The sequence below is a fragment of the Chanodichthys erythropterus genome, chromosome 14 (genome assembly GCF_024489055.1).
Source record: "Chanodichthys erythropterus isolate Z2021 chromosome 14, ASM2448905v1, whole genome shotgun sequence".
In the NCBI taxonomy this organism is placed as follows: domain Eukaryota; kingdom Metazoa; phylum Chordata; class Actinopteri; order Cypriniformes; family Xenocyprididae; genus Chanodichthys; species Chanodichthys erythropterus.
In genome coordinates, this window is record NC_090234.1 from 17309262 (window position 1) to 17329331 (window position 20070).

Sequence of the window (20070 nt, forward strand, 5' to 3'; positions counted from 1 at the left end):
CGTCTCTTGTTTGTCAGATCGTTGTGTGGTGTCCGCGTGTTGTTTCCCGTGTTGCTTGTTGTGTGTTTCCCTGGACTGGACTTTGATTCGTTGCTTCCTGGTTTTCGTGTTCTCAATGGATTACTCTCTGGACTTCACTCACGGATTACTACACGGACACTTCTCTTCGGTCACCACTCATCACGGATCTTCACCACCCATTGACGTCCCTGTGTTACCACTCTCCTGCTGACTGTTATATGTTTTTGTGTATGTTGTATCTGACTACCTTCGGTGTGAAGCTCTATTAAAGAGATTGAACTTGCATCTGCATCCTCCCTTCATTCCGTGACAAATTGGACACCCCTGCCCTACAACATGAAAAGTGTTGTTGTATTTCAAGCAAACAAAGAAAGGTGCACTAAGTATCTTGCAATCCACATACATTGATGTCCATTGCTAGGCAGTATAGCTCACAGGAAGCTGGAAGTGACTTCTGAGGTCAGAGAGGAGGACCTACTAGATCTAGAACTCCTTTTCTATAGAGTAGGGGTGTCCCTGAATACGAATCGAATCAGATTGCCTGTATTTGACTGATAGTTGAATCATATATGTGTGAGCGGGGGGATGCTTGAAAAACAGCAGTCCACTAGATAGCGTGCACAAACTCTTTCCAAGCTTAATGCCATAGGAGTAGGCTATACTTTGAAAGGTTTGTGCGCTCAAATTTCACATAATATATGTGAAAATGCTTTAAAGATGCCTGTAAGAATATGAAGAAAGAGTTTGACAAATGTTTTGTGAATTTATTTTATTTCTGAAAGTTTGTGTATGAGCCAATCACAGGTGAGGTCAAGATACAAGGAAGTGAGAGACGAAAGCGGGTGGTTTGCGGAAAAAAAAAATACGGTTACTGTTAATGTAATGCACCAGACAAGGAAAGTGTTCAATAAGGAGTCTTATACAAGACATTAATGGTGATATATCTGTCTGTGTGAGTGGTAAACTCATCACAGTAAGACAGACATAAGTTTAACTTATCCGCTGATTTAGTGGCTAGTGTTTTGCATGGACTTGGCTAACAAGCTAGCGGTCAGCGACCTCGATTAGTTAAGCCTGTGTGGAAATGTGAGACCGACGATGATCAAAGACCCTGACGGAGCCGGATAGCATTATCGAGTGGTGGACTTTGCTGAGATCGTCAACCATGTGTATCTTTTCTTCAACCGTCTTCTCTTTATCGCAAATCCTCTTGTCCTGTCTTCTGCTGCTGACACCTTTGATCCTGTGCACGTGAGGTTACATTCACATTGAGTAAAGGTACCATTTTTTGTTTGGCCTGTGTGGTGAAGCAGCCATTTGATTTAAAGGGTCATGAAACCCCAGAACACATTTTTTGAATTGTGAACAGATATGTATAGGCTGCACATCATTGAAAACACTAAAGGTACTCATTAATTTTATTTATAATTTGAAATTAGTTAATTTTGCATTTTTCTTAGCAATTTCTGTCTTCCGGTTTGAAAAGCAAAGTCAGAGCAACGTCACAAAATCTGACGTCATCGTTTACCACCGGCAAGATCCGGAGTGCTGATTGGCACATGCACACGCGAGCCGTGTGTATGTTTCCCTCAGCACAGAAAGCACATGAGTGTTGTTTGTATTTTGCCCGCGATGAGGTCAGAACTGGAGTTTGAATACGAACACATCTAAAATACAATTTTTATGCTATACACGCGGAGCGCGCATATGATCGGTTTCAGCGCGGAGCTTCGCGTTGTGTTTAACAACACTAGCCATGCGGATCGTAGCTCATATACAGAATAAAGTATCCATGTTTAAAGTTTTTTATGGACATATTTCACACATTCTCCTGCACCAAACATGAACCAGCATGGTGTATGCACACATATTTCATCAAGTCTTCTTCAAATGAATTATATGTGCAAACTGGACACTGATACAGTGGTCTATCTAAAATTAAACTATGTCTTTATTCTTTCTCTGTTAAACTGTGTGTCATTTATCATGAGACTGCAGCGCTCGTAAACGTAATGAAAGTATTATTAGCCCTATTATTCCTTCGCATTTCTCTTTTGTGCTTCATAGACTGTGTTCCAAATTATTATGCGTGACATATCAGTAAGATTTCAGTACAATAAACATTCAGATTTTAGGTTTTCTAAAAAAAAAGTTTGTTGATTTATCCATGTCTTTTTAGATAACTGGTATCAGTCTAGAGGTTGTTCCACATTATTAAGCAAGTCACAGTTCTCATGCAATATGTACTATGCACTATCCTCCTTTTTATAACAAAGCTGAAAATGGCAAGTTATGCACTCCACATATCTTGCAAAAGTCATTTTAATACCCTCCATCTCACTTCCCAGTATTCCAGCCCAAATCATCACCCACCAGCTCCTTGCTGACGTCGCAGTCTTGTTGGAACGTGGTGGCCATTCACCAACCATCCAGAAATCCATCTATTTAGACCATCCACTGTAGTACGGCATTAGTAAGTGAATAAAACTATTTAAAAATTACTCTTCATGTATTTCTACACCCACTGTAAATGTTTCTCTTTGTGAGGTTTGGTTTGGAGTGGCTGAAATGCATCTTTACGCACAACTGCCAGCCTGCATGGAGAGCTTCTTGAGACTCCAGAGACACCAGAAGCTTCAAATACCTGTTTGCTGCACAACACTGGCTTTTTTATAGCTGCCCTTTTAATACAATTACTTTTTGACAGGAACTTTCCTCAATAAGCCTTTATCTGACTGAGTTCTGCTGTGCTCTAAATCTCCATTCAGTTTCACACAATATTAGTTGTTTTCATGCCTTTTGCACATCATTGCACCATTTCATGCTTTTCATCTTCAGAAAGATCTTTCTTCCTCCCCATATTTCATGATAACTGTGACTTGCTTAATAATGACGAACAACTTCTAAGTAGGGTTTCCATAGATCTGGCAAATTATTTTGATTGATACCAGTTATCTAAAAAGACATGGATAAATAAACAAACAAACATTTTCTTAGAAAAAATAAAATCTGAATATTTACTGTACAGAAATCTTACTGATTTGTCTTTTGCATAATAATTTTGAACACAGTGTAGTTTGTTGTCATTTTTGTGTATAATGAGTGTGTTGTACAGTATGTCTCTGTTTCATTGGTTGTTCTCTCCCCTCTTCCCCCCCTCTACACTCCTACTTTTCCAGAGCTTTACACGCCCATTTTTACAGACTTTTTCCAGCTCAGAGGTGTGAATGACCAGGCTAAACAGGGGAGTTTCATGACCCTTTAATGCTACAACGTACCTGAGCTACATTCAGGCCTGCATCATTTGAATATTTGAAGGCTATTCCACATTAATTTCACATTGCCGGCTGTTTTATTTTCTTGGGCCCTTATGTGTTAAAGGTGAATTTGAATGCATTTGTGATCTGAAAGTGAGTTTGACCAGACATTTAATTTCTGACGTTCCTTTTCTAAGTAAATCTGGTATACTTTTTATAAAACCGTTGTGGTAACTGACTCTTTTGAGTAATTTCAAGACATTTCATTTCCTGTTAAAGAGTAAATATTACTGCTTAAATAGTGATTTAAAAGTATTTAATTTGATAAGTTTTTAATTACGCTCACACATGCAAGTTAAACACTGATAAGTTTATTAGTGAAACCTCACATATTTGATTGGATAGATATTTAAAGAACTCAGGATAGCCACCTCTAGATAGCCACGCTAGAGAGGCGCTACGTAATAAAGCGACCAAACTGCCTTTCATGTGATAGACGCAACTGAAAATGATTTTTTTTTTTTTTTTAAACTGAAATGAAAGGCAATGTGGATAAACATTCACAGCCACAATGTACAAAACACCACACAAAGATATAGAAGAAAAACATTTTGGATCAATAAACCTTAAAAATATGCATAAATTGCAGAAAGGCCACAGTCAAAAAATCAATTTACAGAATTGAATAAGAACAGAATATACCATTCTAATAAATAAAATTATTATTATTATTATTATTATTATTATTATTATTATTATTATTAATAATATATATATATATATATATATATATATATATATATATATATATATATATATATATATAATTTATATATAATTTATATATAATTTATAATAATAAAATAGTAATAATCAAGTCACAAATGCTAAATGCCTGAAGTGCAGGGGAACATAGGCTATATTCAAAATACATATATTAAATTAGATAACCCAGAGTGATCAATAAATAAATTAACAAGGGTCTTACAAGGGTATTTGGGAACTTACAAGGGTAAATAAAGAACTAGTTGTTTCAATAAGTACTGTACAGTGTTTCCTTTACTCCTTATTTTAAAATTACTATGTCTATAATGGGTAATATTTTATGTATTTGAGGTCTGAGATGTGACAAACAGTGCCGTCTAATTGTCTTAAATATCCTGCATAGCACTTCGTCTTTTATAACATGAGATTTTAACCAAATGTTGATTTTGGTAAAATGTTGCAACAATATGTTAAAATTACAGTTTTGGACATGTAGGCTACACTGTAAAAAATGAATGTGATTTTAACAGTAAAATATTGTAAAAACACTACGGAAAAAATTGTAAATAGGTTAACAGTTAGTTAACAGTATTATATACAGGGGAAAAACTGTAAAAGCTCTAACCAGACATTTATGCAATTTTCACAGTAAAATGCTGTAAATTTTACAATTATTATAAGTAAAAAAGACTAAATCAATGTATAATTTACTGTCAAAATCTGTAAACTGATATTCCCACAATTCCCTGTGTGACACTCCACATTTGAAAGTATTTTGTTTAAATAATCATGTTTCTTAATAGTTTTTGTTATCAGTCATGTACATTAGGGTTTTATGTTACATCTTCTGTTGTTTAATGAATGTTTATTGCATTGTTTAAGTGTTGTGGGTTACCATGGTGGTGTTTTGCGTTTGCGTGAATGACTCTTTGCACCTTCTTTATATTAGTATATATACTTCAGTTTGTGGAAAAGCTGCTTGTGATGAACTCTGATTCTTCATGTGGCTTTCTCTTTTACCATCTGCATTATTATGATGCTTGTCAGTATATGTTAAAGGTACAAAACAGATTTTAGTAATGTGCATTGTTGACTTTATTGGTTTACATTCAAATTTTATTAAATTACAGATTTATACTGTAAAATTTACAGTTTGTTCTGTAAATGTTTGCACAGTTTTTGTGTATTTTTTACAAAATTATTCTGACAACCAATTTATTTTGTAAAAACTACGGAATTTTTTTACAGTGTAATAAAACTGATTTATTCACGCACATTAAACATATTTATTATTACTTTTCGCATTATTCTTTACAAAATTATCATAATAGGTTGTATATTAACCTATTGGGAGAGAACCGGTATGTCTATGTAAAATCAGATATTGAGCTGCACCCCCATATCTCGTTTCATAACACCTCTGCGAAGATTCAACTGTGAGATTTATAGTCGAATCAGGCTCCTCCTATCGAATCATCGACTATTCATGGCGACCCCTACTATAGAGCATATGCAGAAAACTTCTTCTGAACTTCTCTCCCACAAAGGCGTACAGCACCGGGTTCACACAGCAATGCAGAAGGCCAAGGTTTTGTGTTGCGAACATGGCGATGTCCACCGATGTCCGTGTCAGACAGTTGAATTGAACCACTTTGGCCCTGAGGAGGGTGTCAACTATCGTGGAAACATGGAAGGGGGTCCAGCACAGAAGAAAAGCCATGACCACAGCTACGATCACCTTCATGGCTCTGTGCTTCTGGAAACCGCGCGTACGCAAGAGCCGCACCACCGTCACGCTGTAGCAGATCAGCATGACCACCAGAGGGAGAAGGAAACCAAGCAGATGCCTCATGATACGTGTGGCCAGTCGCCACTCATCAGCATGGTCCGTCTCGAAGCGTTCTGCACAAATAGTCTGATTAGAAAATTCCTCGTAAAATGCCTCGTTGTAGAATGATGGCAAGGACAGCACACTTCCCAAAAACCACACCAATCCACAGACAACCCAGCTGCACAGTAACCTCTGAGCCTTCCTGGACTCCATAGCCCGTACGATGACCAAGTAACGATCCACGCTGATGCACACCAAAAACAAGATGCTGGTGTAGAAGTTCACTTCCTTCACCAAATCACCAGGCTAACCAACTTGCATAAAACATCACCAAACACCCAACCGTGGATCACAGAAATCGCAGAAAAGGGCAGAATAAGAGCCAGTAATGTGTCGGCCAGCATCAGGTTGAATAGGTAAATATCCGAAGCAGAAAGCGAGCGTCTGTTAGAGCCGATGACCCAGCCGACGATCAGATTCCCAGGAACAGCCATCAGAAAGATGAGCATGTAGAAGACACAGAATGAAATGTTGATGGCTTTCCCCATAGTGATGGAGGAGCAGAGCAGCGTCGTCTCATCCAGAATAAATTCTGTATAGTCGAAATCATTGTCGAATTCGTCCCCGATAGTCTCCATATAATGAGAGGTGTTTGAATCTGTCGAAAAACAAATAGAAATTATTAAAGCAATATGTAATAATATTTATATTATTTATTATTAATAATTTCTGGCAAGAAACATAGTTTAGAAGCTTAACTGTGTTTAAGGTTGAGATGTGTACAGTAGGAAATAAAAATGTCATCAAATTAAGACAAAAGTTTTAGTTCCCCTGTGCATCCCTTTAAGAAAAAAAAAACACCCTTATATTTTTAATATTTTCCATACAGCCATAAATGTTTTTTCTTGCAGTTTTTATTAATGAAATTTGCAATAAAAGTTTTTTTTTTAAATTTCTTAGATCTAAAAAACTCAAAAAAGAAAAAAAAAACACATGAACAAACCAAACAAATAAATAACATAATAAATTAATTAAGATTTTTTGGAGGATTTAACAAATGTAGACATTAACAAGTTTTCCCGCAATGTGAAATGCTATCTCAAACCATTGAAAATATTATAATTAGACTATTTGCTTTTTAGGCCCATTGCATGCAGTATTTATTAGCTCATATTAATATAAGGTCTACATGGAAATATTTGTACTATTTAAAGTAAATAAATAATGGCAAAAGATGATTAAACATTTTGAGGGGAAATTAAAATGGTCTAATATACATTCATATAAATTTGAACTAAAAATCATGATGGACATGAGTTTAATAAATTTGATGTGTCAACTACTTAAAAGCTTTTGATAATCACATTTTCAAACGATTGAATTCTAAGTTAATGATGAAATTAAGATATTCATCGTAACTTTTTAGTGATAGTGATCAAGGCCTGTACACCAAGATGTGTGCTTATCGAGGGTCTGCTAATCGTCACACCTTTAGTACGGTGGAGGAAGTTGTTATTTGGTCAGTTTGCTAACATTTTACATACATGCTGGATACAATTATTGGTCCATCTATTTTGTAACCATTTCAAGTGTAAACATAACCAGTGTAGCGGCAAAACAAGCTTCAAATTTCCAGTTTTGTTCCCCATTTCTTTGCCACTATGAGAGGTGATGGTGCAATCTGTCTGACGCGTGCAAAATAGAATGAATATATCCAACGAGGCTTGTTGATGTTTCCAAATGATAACTGAAGTTTATTAAATCAAAAATAAAGATGCATTGTAGCATAAAACAAACAAACAACTCCCAGGCCGCTTTCCATGTGCACGGTCAAAAACTGTGTGCTCTTGCACCAGCGCCCCCATCCTGTCAGGGGTGGCATTTCCTTTTAAGCATTTCTCTCCTATAGAGGGCATACACACTCAAAGAAATAAACAATTAACGATACAACAACAAAATTATATTTAAATAAACAAATTGATAAAAATTAAATAAACCAGTAACTATGGCTCCTACACCCGGCCCCTAATTGAGGGCTAAAGCATCAATTACAACAAATTAAATGTAAATGGAGCCAAATGTTTCTATACAAGAAAATGAATACTCATCTTTATTCAGCTTTCACTTCTTTGGTTCAGACCTAATCTTTTGCATCTTCTACTAGCAGGCAAAGTTTGGTAATAGGTCTTTCCAAGAAACCAGTCCTTGTCTTAAGTTTAACAGTTCTTATGAGTCCTTTGGAATCAGGTAGAACTTCTGTTACTCTTCCAATAGGCCACGATCCACGAGGTGCTGAACTATCCACGACTAGCACAATATCTCCTTTCTGCAGTCCTCTTTTAACAGTAAACCATCTTTGACGTTCCTGCAGTAATGGTAAGTATTCTTGTGACCACCTCTTCCAAAACAGGTCTGCTAAATATTGTACTTGCCTCCAACGACGTCTGATGTATACATCTGACTTTTGAAATAATCCAGGTGGCAATGTAGGGCTAGACTTTAATAGGAGAATGTGATTTGGTGTTAGAGGTTCCAGATCTTGATGACAATGTGGTAATGGGACGACTATTCAAGATTGCTTCAATCTCACAAAAGAGTGTTTGTAGCTCCTCATCATCCAGGGTGTGTTGTTGTAAAATAGAGCATAAGATCTGCCTCACCATTCGAATGAGTCTCTCCCATACTCCCCCATGATGTGAAGCTGATGGAGGATTGAATGTCCACTGAATTCCTTTCTGGAGCATTGCCTTCTGGATTCTGCTTTGGTTCCATTCTGAAAGTGAATTCTGTAACTCTCTTTTTGCACCCACCAGGTTAGTTCCGTTGTCAGATCGAATATGCAGTACTTGACCTCTTCTGGCTATGAATCGTCTTAAAGCGTCAATGCAGGAATCAGTGTTCAGTGAGTGAGACATTTCAAGGTGAACTGCTCTGCTTGTCATGCAAGTGAAAATGACTCCATACCTTTTTACTTGACTTCTACCTCTTTTTGTCTCGAAAGGTCCAAAGTAGTCAACGCCAACATTGCTGAAAGGTGGAAGATCAGCTCGTAGTCTTTCCTTTGGTAAATCTGCCATCTTTTGTTCTCCAATCTTTCCTCTTACACGGTTGCACACAACACATTTAGAAAGAACTTTGCGGGCTGTAGAATTGGCATTTATAATCCAATATTTCTTTCTCAGGTGTGAGAGAACATGGTTTCTGCCAGCATGTCCAAGCTGTTCGTGTATGTGTTGAAGGATAAGTGTGGAGATGTGAAGATCTTTTGGAAGTATCATTGGTCGCTTTGACTCCTCAGGCATTGCAGACTTATCCAATCTTCCTCCAACCCTCAAAACTCCATCATCCATCACAGGATCTAGCTTGTACAGGCTGCTGCATTTATTCAAGCGCTTTCCAACAAGTGATGCCATTTCAATTCTTGACATTTCCTCTGAATACCTTTGTTTCTGGCAAAACTCCACAGTGGCCTTTTCTGCTTTCAAGAGATCATCCAGGGTTATGGATTGTCCTCCAAGTGATGTCTTGAATGCTTTAATTTCACCACATACCTTGTTTTGGCTCTGAGTGTCCTTATTCATGCAGGTTGCCTGTATTTCTTTTCATTTTGCACTAAGCAAACGAAGGATATTCTTGAACTTCAAGAACCATGCTACCGCCATCTTCAGCTTTGTCCAACTTGAGAAATAGTTGAGCAGTTGGCTGGTAGGATTTTCCTTGTCTTTAATGATAGTGCTATACACAGTGGTGTTCCTTTTAATTTCAAGATCATCGAGAGAGAGAGACATGGGTCCCACGGACTCTTTAGGCCATTCCTCTTCTTTCTTCCATAGAAAGTCTGGTCCATGGATCCACTCCTTGCACTTCACCAATGTGCTGGCACTCACCCCTCTTGATGCTAGGTCAGCAGGGTTCTGCTTTGTTCTGATGAATTTCCACTGTGTTACATCTGTGTTTTCTCTAATAACAGAGATCCTATTAGCTACAAATGTGCGGAATCTTGCATTCTCATTTGCAACATATTTCAGCACTGACTATCAGTCCAAAACGTTGAGTTTTTCAGATTTAGCTCCAATGCCTTCCTTACCATGATGTCCACTCTGACTGCTAGCACTGCGGCTGTAAGTTCTAGACGTGGAATTGTGACTTGCTTAATTGGGGCTACTCTGGCTTTCCCCAACATGAAAGACACATGTACAGTGCGGATATCATCGGTCAGTCTCAAATAACTCACTATGCCGTATCCTTGTTCACTGGCATCGGAGAAATGATGCAGCTCTGCTTGCTTCAACATTCCAAAACCAGTTGGTTTTACACAACGTGCCACACTGAAATCTTGTATCTCGTCAAGATCCTTTATCCACTTTGTCCACTTATCTACTGCAGTCTGTGGCATTTCCTCATCCCAACCACATTTACTCCTACAGAGGTCTTGGAGAAGTAATTTGGCAGGTAGAGTAAAGGGACTCAAAAATCCAAGTGGATCATATATGGAACTCACAACTGATAGTAAATTTCTTCGGGTGTGGGATTTGCACTTGACAGTGATGTTGAACTTAAACACATCATTCTCTACGCACCACAACAATCCAAGAGCTCTTTCAGTGGGAAGCTTTTCCCTGTCGAGATCCAATTCCTTTACATTCAGAGCTCTGTCCTCCTTTGGAATGTGCTCAAGAACAGTGCGACTGTTACCCACTTTGTGAGGTGGAATCCTCCTGTTTGACAGAGAGATGTAAGGTCTTTTACCAGCTCTACTGCTTTATGCTCTGTGGGAAGTGACTTCAAGCAATCATCTACATAGAAGTTGTTCTCAACAGTGCTTATCACCTCAGTTCGAAAACAGTCTTTGTTATCTTTTGCTGTTTGCCTTAGAGCAAAGTTAGCACAACTGGGGGATGAGACCGCCCCAAATAGATGTACCACCATTCGATGTTCCACAGCAGGCATACTGACATCACCACCTGGCCACCAGAGGAATCGCAAGAAGTCAACATTTGATCGTGACACTCTGACCTGGTGGAACATTGCTTTGATATCGGTCATAACCGCTACAGGCTCTTGGCGAAATCTGGTGAGGACATTGAAAAGTGTGCTGGTCAAATCAGGACCCTGAAGAAGTTCTGAGTTGAGGGATTTACCTTGAAAGGTAGCACCGCAGTCAAAGACTACTCTTATGGTCTGTTTTTGTGGATGGTATACACAATGATGTGGGATGTACCACAATTTACTATCTGATCTTTTCAGCTCTTGTTGCGGCATCACTTCAGCATAGCCCTTATTTATGACTTCTGTTAGAAATTCAGTATAGTCTACTCTGAATTGTTCATTCCTTTTGAACTTTCTTTTCAAACTTTGAAGTCTCTGTTCTGCCACTTGATAATTGTTAGGCAGCAATGTGTCATCTTTTCTGAAGGGTAGATCAAGAGTGTAATGTCCATCTTTCAACTTGATTGACTCTTCTGCAATCTTGATGAATCTTTTGTCTTCAACAGACATTTCAACCTTGTCTTCTCTTGACCTCTCGTTAAAATCATGGTTGTATTGTTGCATCAACATTTCTTCCAAGTTTGAGACAGAAATTCTGTTAACGACAACACTATCACAGGTACTCCTTTTTGCTGTGCCTTTGCCTTGTAGGGGACCATTAATAACCCATCCTAGCAGGGTCTTAACTGCGTATGGCCCATCCCCTTGGCTATTAAGGACTTTCCAAGGTTCAATGGCTTTGGGAGAATTGCTTCCAATCAACAACTCCACCTTGGATGGAATCCTAGGAAACTGTACCTGACTCAGGTAAGGCCATTTAGACAGTTCTTTCTTTGTGGGAATGTTACAGGTGTCAACGGGCATGCTCTGTTGTGTGTAGACTTCTGGTAATGGAATAAAGTTATTTTCTTCCAATGAAGAGACTTCCAACTAGGGCTGCACGATATATCGCATGAGATTTTCACGCGCATTTCGTCAGTAAAGCCGGTTCCCTGATTACCGTTAAATCTCCATCACCTGCTTTCAAATGGAGTGGCATTTAATAGACAGAGCCGTAGATCACTGAAAAGCCACGCAATATCGCGTTCATTATCGAAGGCGATTCATCTGCGATATGAACGCGATATTGCGTGGCTTTTCAGTGATCTACGGCTATGTGTATTAAATGCCGCTGCATTTGAAAGCAGGTGATGGCGATTTAGCGGTAATCAGGGAACCGGCTTTATTGATGAAATGCGCGTGACAATCTCATGCGATATATCGTGCAGCCCTACTTCCAACCCACTGACGACGTAAGAGGGCACAGACTTATCCTGGCTCATTGTTCGAAGAAGAATATTGGTCTTTCTTCCAGTGATGTTGAGTTTCCTCATAAGATCCTCTGTGCAGAAGCTTGCCGAGCTACCAGGATCAAGAAAGGCATATGTGTGCAGAATCTTACTTCCTTTAGAACTTTTAACCTGTACTGGTACAATCGACAGCAGACACTCCGTGTAACTGAGTGTTTCTGACTCCAATGTGCTTACCATCTTGAAGGGACACCTGTGTGCTACTCACAGGTGTTTTCTTTAATTGTTTTGATGATTTCAGTGGTTTGATGTGTAACACACTCGGATGCTGTTTGTTGCATATGGTGCAGGTAAGATGTTTAGTGCAGTCTTTACTCACGTTCTTCTTTTGTTAGACACCCGAAACAGATTCCATTCTGTCTTATGAAGTTTAACTTTTCCCTGTGTGGCTGCTTTTCAAACTGTAAGCATGACATCAACTCATGTGCATTATTACAGTAGAGACAACTTGATGATGGCTGTGAGTCCTTAGATGTGGTCTGTGGTGAGTTCACATGCACGTTGGTTGCAAAACTGCCTTTGGATTTGGGCTTCACTAAGACTTTGGGCTTTCCTTTACTTGGGCTTGAGTCTTGGATATCACCAAATATTGGGTCTGAGACAATGTTAGCTTGTTTTTCAATGAAGTTGACCATATCTACCATCTTTACCTTGTTACTCCTTTGTTCTTGTAACTCAAATGCCTTTGTGCGCCACCTCTCTCTGAGCTTGTATGGGAGCTTGAGAGCAATACTCCTCATATTGGAGACTGTGTCCAGTTCTTCCATGAACTCCAAGTTAGGGCTGCAAGGATTAATCGCGATTAATCGTTTGCAAAATAAAGTCTGTGTTTACGTAATATATATGTGTGTGTTCTGTGTATAATAATTATGTATATATAAATACACACACATATATTTATAATACATGCATATATTTCTAAACTCTATACCTGTATGTGTGTGTATTTATATATACATAATTATTATACACAGAACACACACATATATATTACGTAAACAAAGACTTTTATTTTGCAAACGATTAATCGCGATTAATCGTTGCAGCCCTACTCCAAGTCATTCCATACCATTGCAGCAGCTTCTAAGAAACAGTGCAAATGCCTGTAAAGCCTTTGGATCTTCTGATTTTATTGAAGGCCAGGAGAGGCTTTCTCAATATAAGCACATGAAATCCTATATGTATTACCAAAGTGTTCTTTCAATAGCTGCTTTGCCTTTTGGTAACCTCTGCTCAGTGACATGTGTTGGCAACTTCTTACGAGCTCCTGTGGTACTAGCCCCCTTGTGTACTGAATGAGAAAGTGCAGCCTGTCTGCATTATCATCAGTTTTACTCTCAATGAGGTGTTCAAAAGAGTGAAGGAATGACCTGTACTGCAGGATATCTCCATTAAAGATTGGCATTTCTCCTCTTGGTAAGGTGGAAAGAAGTTGTTGTTTCACAAGCATGTCTGTTAAGTTGTTTTGCCTTTGAAGAATTGTAGCAAGATCAGGCCCTTGAATGACATTAGATGAAATTGAGTGTCTACTTTCTAGTGGTCTTGCTTGAGCTGTATGAGAGATTTGTGCAGATGATTTGGAATCAGCAATCATAGAGGTGGGTTGATCAATTGCATTGCTGTTCTGAGGATAAGAATGTCTTGGTGCTGTAGAGAGTTGTGCATGAACAGTCTCTTTTGGACGTACCGCTTGTGTGTTTGTAGCACTGGATGGAGTTTCATTCAACCTCTCCTCACAATACACATTCATGGCATCTTTTGTGACTGCATTTCCATTTGTTACAGAGTTTTCCGCATTCTTGAGATACTCAATTTTTGCTGTGTTGGCTGCAATTTCAGCTTGAACTTCCCACATCTCCTTCATCTTTCTAAGTTCCTCTTTTTTCTCTATAGCATGTTTTTGTTGCAATGCGTTGGTTTTGGCAAGTAAAGCTGCCCTCTCTGCCTCTGCATAGATGCGCGCTGAAGCTGACGTTGACACACTTCATCTGCTTGAATTTGACCTGCCAGATCTACTGCTACGCACAGATGAAACCACTGAGATGTTATCTTCATCATTTAGCTGGTCAGTCACTTTTGAAGCAGAATAAACTTGAGTACTAGTTTGAGAGTCAGGTTCTTGAATGGTAAACATCCACTTCTCAACATTAGAAAAAAACATATCAACTTGGTTCATTTTTGGTTCATACCAGGTTTTCAAGTCTTTAACTTTATCCTCTTCACTTAACACTTGTACATAAGATTCTTGAAGTGACTTGAATTCATTAAGCATTTCATTGAACTTCAACATGTTCCCCTTTACTTTTTCAAGATATTCAACATCAGTCATCAAAGAGTTAACAATATTCATTCGCCTCGTAAGATGTGCCATTTTGCCCGCTCTGGAGGCTTTCAAACGAACAGCGACCTCATTCAAGTCTTTTTGAGCTGAGCTTGGGGATTGTTCTAGATCAGACTCATCCATTTTGTCTCAAACAAGCAAATCCCTTCTTTCCAAAGACAAACCTTTCAAATTTCCTTTGATTCTTCTTTAAAATCACATTAATTAAGACCTTTGAACTCTTCCATCAAATGAATCCTTTCATCCACAGTTTTCAGCAAACTTCTAAGTCTTTCCAGTAACATTCAAATTTAACTCCACATGTTGTTTCCACAAGCACATACCTCTTTAAGAAGTTTCCTTTGTTTGCTGCTTCCAATGCCATGTGGTCTCAAACAGTCCATCCATTTCTGTTCAATTTTAAGGATAATCCTCTTTTTCTCGAACATATTCCATGTTCAAAGCCAGTTTTTGACATTTTGTAGCGGCAAAACAAGCTTCAAATTTCCAGTTGTTCCCCATTTCTTTGCCACTATGAGAGGTGATGGTGCAATCTGTCTGACGAGTGCAAAATAGAATGAATATATCCAACGAGGCTTGTTGATGTTTCCAAATGATAACTGAAGTTTATTAAATCAAAAATAAAGATGCATTGTAGCATAAAACAAACAAACTCCCAGGCCGCTTTCCATGTGCACGGTCAAAAACTGTGTGCTCTTGCACCAGCGCCCCCATCCTGTCAGGGGTGGCATTTCCTTTTAAGCATTTCTCTCCTATAGAGGGCATACACACTCAAAGAAATAAACAATTAACGATACAACAACAAAATTATATTTAAATAAACAAATTGATAAAAATTAAATAAACCAGTAACTATGGCTCCTACAACCAGATATTGTCTTTAAACTCTTTCAATTACAAATGGTGTGCTAACTAGTTTTGATGCGGTATTAACTTTGAAGTGCAACCTTTTGCAATACAATATAGTCACACTATAGCAATGATCTCTCAAATATATTACTATCAACTGCTCTTATTTACACCATTGGTGCAAGTAGTGGATGGTAATTGTTACAGCCACTGCCATAACACAAAAGAGGGTTAACACAACGGCTCGATCAAAAGGGGAATTTATTAATGAAACGAAATATAACAACAAGTGGGAGAAATTAGACAGGAAAAATAAAAGGGATAAACACAAGAAGAGAGCGCAGCTCCGACTCGGGACGGCCGCTCAAGTTCCGCCCCCGAAGTGTGGAAACTTGACTTCCTTTAAGCACGCGTAAATAGTCCACAGGTGTAAAGGATCTGCAGAATCAGGACAGAGGTAAATCATGCTTTTCCTGCCCCTAGAGGGCAGGCAAATACGTAAATACACATGCATGTAACACCTTCATCCCCGAAAGGAAAAACCATCACCACAAGAAAGTGCATCTATTAAAAGACACCTTTCCAAAAACATACGTTACCCACAGGCCTATCCGATCCGGGATAGTGCGTCAGCGACCACGTTGTCCCGACCTCTGACATGTTTAATGTCAAGGTCGTATGGCTGCAGATATAAACTCCAGCGCATGAGACGCTGATTAAAATTGCGCATGGAGTTCAAAAAAGTAAGCAGATTATGATCACAATACACAAGGATCGAATAACAGCTGGACAAATACACCTCGAAATGTTGAATCGCAAGAACTAATGCTAATGCCTCCTTTTCAATAGTAGAATACTTTAGCTGTGCAGCATTAAACTTTTTAGAAAAGTAACACACTGGGTGTTCCACATCATCAGCACCCTTCTGCTGGAGGACAGCTCCCGCCCCAACATCGCTAGCATCCACCACGACACTGAACTGTTGTGAATGGTCAGGTGCGGCCAACACTGGGGATGAAATCAACAGAGATTTAACATTTTCAAACGCACACTGGCATGCATCAGACCACTCAAACCGAACTTTAGGACTCAGCAAGTTGGTGAGAGGAGAAACCACAGTTGCAAAGTTTCTGCAAAACGAACGATAGTAACCCACCATTCCTAAAAAACGTCTCAATTGCTTACGATCCGTTGGAGGTGGAAAGTCACAAATGGCCGCAACCTTTACAGCCACTGGCCGTACTTGACACCAATTCTGATTGCAAATGAATTCTGTGTAACGGAACCTCCTTAACTCCCATTTCAATACCTCGGACTAGAGCAGCACTACCCGTGGCAGTCTCCTGTGACAATGGCAAAATCCCCCCTCCAAATTAAAAGAAAGACTGGCCCCCGTATCCCGAAGAATACGAACAGGTACAGGCTTACACAAACTGGGAATAAACACAGTTCCACAATGCAGGAAAGGTCCATAACCAGTTTTAGGGAGACAGGCATCACCACCAGACTCAGGCGTAATGCAGTCAAATTTCGAACTGGAATCAACGGAGATCAAACCAACAGATTTTGTATAAAACTTCTTTTTAAGAACAGGGCAGTTTGCAATTAAATGACCAGAGGCCTTACAATAAAAGCAATATCACCATTCGAAACAGTAGGCTTACCATTAAACGATCTGCGAGGCGACACAACAGGTGGATCAACAGGAACTATCTCGTGGTTTTTAAACATCCTTAAACGTGACTTTATGCGTTAAAACGAAGTCATCGGCCAGAGTAGCAGCCTTGTGGAGCGTATCTACTTTTTGTTCGTTTACATAAGTAGCAAGGGCGGAAGGTACACAACTCTTAAATTCCTCTATAAGGATTAATTATCTAACCTGCTCTCTACTCTCGGCTTTTTGAGACGCGCACCAACGATCAAACAAAATTTCTTTTTCACGCGCAAACTCAACATAAGTCTGATTCGAAAGTTTCGTGTATTGTCTAAATCGCTGTCTATATGCTTCCGGGACTAACTCGTAGGCTTTTAATATAGCAGCTTTAACAATCGTATAGTCAGCAGATTCTTCAATGGACAACGAAGCATAAACCTCCTGCGCCTTACCGGTTATCACGCATTGCAAGAGCAAAGACCAAACCTTTTCAGGCCACTTTAATGAAGCTGCAACCCTCTCGAAATGACAAAAATACTTCTCAACGTCCTTCTCACAAAAAGGAGGGACCATCCTCCGATTTCGGCCGACATCAAAATCAGAGGCAGCGCGAGCAGCCTTAGAGCTCATCTCTAACTCCATTCGTTTCAGAGCAAACTGATGATCAAGTTCACGCTTTCGCAGCTCTAATTTGGCATTCTCTAACTCCAATTCTTTTTCTTTAACTGCCAACTCTCTCAATCGAATAGCATTCTCACTTACCGAAGGATCAGCCACTTCCTCCACAACACTAACGTTTTCTAATGGCATTTGTAAAACGCCTAACTCCACCAGACAGCCTTTAAGGACGTTTCGCAAAGTTTCCTTCAAAGTCTTATACCTAGGAGCGATTTCAATTTTATAAGACTCTGCAATTTGCAATAACTGCTCTTTTGTGCACGATAAAAGCAGTTCTTCAGAAGGAGACTCCCGAAATACATCAACTACCGAAGTCATTTCAACACATGTAGGCTACTCACCAAAAATAACGAAAATAATGGTTTCAACACAATTCAGAAAAATACTCATAAATGAAACCACTAAATCGTTTTCACAAATCCTAAGTTTTACCTGCCAAAACTAAAGAAAACAAAGTGAATTTGGCCGCTACACGAAGTTACCACGAATGATACGAATTAAGAATAAACTTCACTTACTGATTTAAATTTACGAAGTGAATAACCAAAAGCGATCCCAAAACACACGCGTATTTACCCCATTTAACATTAAATTAATTCCCTAGTCTTCAGTGGCGTTAGGGGCTCGAGGCCACTTTAAACGCTGAAATCATGAACACCTGCACACCGATCCCATTAACAAGATCAGCTGCCGGTGAACTGAAGCGTGCCTCCACTCCGAATAACCACTAAAAATAAAAAAGGCAAAATAACAAAGTGGCAGGTTCAAACCTACCCGACGACTACTTAATAAATAGGGCAAATACTCACCTGGGACGCTCGTAGTTACTCACAACCAAAAAACTAAATCAAACAAACACGACGAAAACACGGCCATACACATTTTCTCCCACACTAAACAGCTGAAAAGAAAAAACGACGGACGAGCCCCCAATTATGTTACAGCCACTGCCATAACCCAAAAGAGGGATAACACAACGGCTCGATCAAAAGGGGAATTTATTAATGAAACGAAATATAACAACAGGTGGGAGAAATTAGACAGGAAAAATAAAAGGGATAAACACAAGAAGAGAGCGCAGCTCCGACTCGGGACGGCCGCTCAAGTTCCGCCCCCGAAGTGTGGAAACTTGACTTCCTTTAAGCACGCGTAAATAGTCCACAGGTGTAAAGGATCTGCAGAATCAGGACAGAGGTAAATCATGCTTTTCCTGCCCCTAGAGGGCAGGCAAATACGTAAATACACATGCATGTAACAGTAATAGACAAAAATGTACAGTTTTATATCATCTTGCTGATAACGTTTCATGCAGCCTGAACCATTGTAGGGAAACCACCCTTACACACACTTCAGAATACTTCTCAGAAGCTGTAGGTCATATAAGCTATTTTTTGCCCACTCTTTTATGAGTAGGTCTACTGTGAATTCAAACATACTTCTTTCGTCACATACTGTTTTTTTTGCCTACTGTATAGTAGGGAAGCATGTGATTTCGGATACAGCCATTGTGTTATGAGACACATGGTTAAGACTGCAGATGCGTGTTGGCTGTTCCAGCCTTTTTTTTGTCATATTTGAGCATTTATAAACAGATCTATGAGACAGCTGCTGTCTGATTTCATTGGTGATTTCAAATATGAAATTTAATTGTAAGCTTGATGAATAGATTTGGTGTTTCTCCATTCGGTGCGAGAAACCAAACAGTATTTATGTCATTTTTTACCTCTAATACACCACTATGTCCAACTGCCTTGAGCATCCGGTGTGTGAGGTCTGAACGCACTCTGACGCCGGAATCTGACTCATTGAAGTATAAGCGCGAGACATCACTTCCTTCAACAGAGCGCGTTTTCAGACCTCACCAACCAGATGCTCAAGATAGTTGGACATAGTGGTGTATTAGAGGTAAAAAAAAAATTATATAAATACTGTTCGGTTTCTCGCACAAACTGATTGTTTCGTGTCTTAGGACATCAATGTGTCGTCACGAGCCGCAGGGTTTAATTTGGATTTGTCTGTGCATGTTTTTTTGACTCTCATAGATTTTGTTCCCATTGACATGCATTTTACGACTGACAGACTGCAACAGTTGGAGTTAAAAATCATCATTTGTGTTCAACTGAAGAAACAAAGTCACCTACATTTTGGATGCCCTGGGGGTAAGCAGATAAACTTCAAATTTTCATTTTTGGGTGAACTATCCCTTAAAAATATGATATTTCTCATTTTAATTCACTCCCACAACAACTCTTTGTTTCCTATAAATAAATACTTGTGGATTCCCACAGTCTTGGAAAACCTTGATGTATGTGGATGTGTGATTTAGACCTGGAATA

General features: G+C 39.1%; 1 pseudogene; it reads right to left on the reverse strand.

Moving 5' to 3' along the window:
* Positions 1-404: 404 nt before the first annotated feature.
* On the reverse strand, positions 405-9468 carry LOC137035991 (C-X-C chemokine receptor type 1-like; annotated as a pseudogene).
* Between the last annotated feature and the right edge of the window lie 10602 nt (positions 9469-20070).